Source organism: Pavona decussata, unplaced genomic scaffold (assembly GCF_977016875.1).
Source record: "Pavona decussata unplaced genomic scaffold, jaPavDecu1.1 SCAFFOLD_19, whole genome shotgun sequence".
Lineage (NCBI taxonomy): Eukaryota > Metazoa > Cnidaria > Anthozoa > Scleractinia > Agariciidae > Pavona > Pavona decussata.
The window spans coordinates 125,001-127,500 of NW_028145442.1; the positions used below are offsets into that span (position 1 = coordinate 125,001).

Below are 2,500 nucleotides of genomic sequence, written 5' to 3' on the forward strand. Positions count from 1 at the left end.
ATACTCCTTTGTCTGACTCGCAGGCTTTGTCTGACCCTGTTGTTACTGTGATTGAGGAGGGTATTAATGTTCGGGATGGTGTTCGTCTTATTCCGAGGGAGTTTTTGTATCGTCGTCAGCAAATCTTGTCTGTTGATTGGCGTAGGAGGAAAGTTCGTGTTCAAGTTGGTTCCGGGAGCAAATGGGTTGATGGTATTGTGGAGCGGCGTCGTTGATGTCGTCGTGGTCTGTTGTTTTGGTCGGTGTCGTTGATGTCGTCGTGGTCGTTTGGTTTTGTTGGCGGTTTGTTGGTTGTACTGGGCTTGCCTGAGTGTGTGTATTTTTTGGATTTGTCCTTTGGACGGTCGCCTTGATTGGTTGTACTGTCCTCAAGTGGTGTTTATTTTGTCATCGTGGTCTGTTGTTTTGGGCGGTGTTGTTGATGTCGTCGTGGTCGTTTGGTTTTGTTGGCGGTTTGGTTGAGTGAGTGTGTCGTCCTGTTATGCTTCTGTGTTTGAGCGAGTGTGTTCATGTTGTGCCTCTCGCGTTTTTATTTGTTGATTTGTTCTGTCTTGTTTAGTTTGTGTTTGTCTTGTAACAATGTTTGTAGGGAGCGGGGTTCGATCCCCCGGTGAGTTTGACGTGCTGGTGCACCTCCCGTTTAAGGTGAACCCTTCGTTCGATTTGCTCGTTGGGATAATTCGGTATTGTCTGGCAGGCATTGCACTCCACCCCACTGGGGGCCTGGCCATTCACCTTAAACACAAAAAAACTTACCTGACGCGGGAGGTACTGTGATCAAGGAGGCAGTCCTCTCAAGGTGAGGCCCTTTCATTGCACTTCGATTGGGTTGACCCTTGCGATTACCCCAAATGTGGGTAACTCGAGCGTATAATTTCTGGTAGTGGGGACCTGCGTTCGCGCTAGTCCCCGATGGTTGCTAGTTAATGTTCAACTAACACGCGCGCGGCTTTGTTTTGTTATGTTTCAGATGGAGTACGGACGGTTGCAAGAGCAGAGCAGCGAGTGATTTATGTGATTGCCAAGCAAGAAAGGAAAAAAGGGTAGGTTTGCTTTTGTTTACGGCCTTCTGTTGCTTTACTGTACCTAGAATTCGACAAGAGAGAACGGCAATTACTTACGCTTTCCAACGTTATATACTTGCAGCGTGAAATGAATGAATGAACTGAGCTGTCGAGCGGGCGATCGTGGAGCTGTGTTAAATACGAGAAGGAAGGAACAAACGAACAAAGCGCTGCCAGAAAGAAGTTCGTCTAAATCGTGAGTAGATTTTCTTGTTGCTGGATTTGTTTAGTTGAATGAGCTTTTCAAGTTGTCGTTTCGTTGCAAAAAAATTGCTGTCTCCGCGCGCTGATTTCCGACCGTTATTAAATAACCGTTGGAAAGATTACGCTGTTCGTTGTGTTTGATTGTAGTTAAATGAATGATTGCTTGATTTTCCTTGCCGTGTACTTGATTTTCACGTCTAAAAGGTGCTGGAATTTCATTCAAATCGAGTTTGTGTCGTCTCCGTTGTTGTTGCTTCGAATAATTTGATGTCACAAAGTGTTAATTTGATGTCATAGGCGAAATTTAAACATTCTCGCGCGCTCACGAACTCGGACCGCACATTGCGGCAGTGTTCGAGCTTTTGAATGGGTTTTTTGCGGTCTAAATGAATCGTAGGCCTTATATGTCCCTGAACTGTTTCAAGAAGGCCGTATCGATCGTTCACAAAAGGCAAAATCGTTGATTGCTCGCAAAAAAAACGTAAAAGGAAAGCCTACAACACGGGGTATTCCCAGGCGGTCACCCATCCAAGTACTAACCCCGCCCGACAGGGCTTAACTTCGGTGATCGGACGAGAACCGGTGTTTTCCCTGTGGTATGGTCGTAGACAAGAGAAAGGGGCGCAAATTTACTGCTTTATAGGGAAGGTGTCACAGGATACATCTAGCCTTTTCCCTAGAGTAGGTCGTGAAAGTGACAAAGTGATCGCGTTTCGTTCTTTTGAGCGGCTAGCCATGTTAACTCGCGTGAAACGCGGAATCAGCTGCAAATCAGCAACGTATGTAAGTCGCCTACGAGGGCCTCGTTTCCACGTAATCACTTTCTGTTAACTTTCTTACACAAATTGTCAGCGGGTAACTGACGTGACTCTTTGTCGCTTTCAATACTGCCAGTCTGCTCGTAGTTCAGCGGCGTGTTGAGTCTCTTCCCTGTTGGGGGTTAAAGTACAATGTCACAACCCAGTGTGCAGCTCAGAAACTAGGCCAGCATTGCAACAGGAGCTGGAAATGCGACAGTTTTCGGGCCACCATATCTCGAGGCTAGGGAACAAGAACCACCCTTCGTTCCGCGGACTTGTTCGCCATCGCTTCTCGGCCTTTTGGCTAAGATCAAGTGTAGTATCTGTTCTTCCATTTAGCGGGATTTCAGATACATTTATGCACTTGATCGATAAACCGGGGCTCCGTTCGGATTCGCCGTTCGGATGGCCTGTTCCATACGCTGGTTTTTA

General features: G+C 46.8%; 2 non-coding genes and 1 pseudogene across 2 annotated transcripts; 2 read left to right on the forward strand and 1 right to left on the reverse strand.

Annotated features, from left to right (window-relative positions):
- Window positions 1-748: 748 nt before the first annotated feature.
- Window positions 749-912, forward strand: LOC146486824 (U1 spliceosomal RNA). Its single transcript, XR_014858778.1, has one exon. It is a non-coding gene; the product is annotated as a U1 spliceosomal RNA (small nuclear RNA).
- Window positions 913-1,759: 847 nt separating this feature from the next.
- On the reverse strand, window positions 1,760-1,878 carry LOC146486825 (5S ribosomal RNA). The gene has a single exon (XR_014858576.1). It is a non-coding gene; the product is annotated as a 5S ribosomal RNA (ribosomal RNA).
- Window positions 1,879-2,352: 474 nt separating this feature from the next.
- On the forward strand, window positions 2,353-2,492 carry LOC146486826 (U2 spliceosomal RNA; annotated as a pseudogene).
- Window positions 2,493-2,500: the final 8 nt, after the last annotated feature.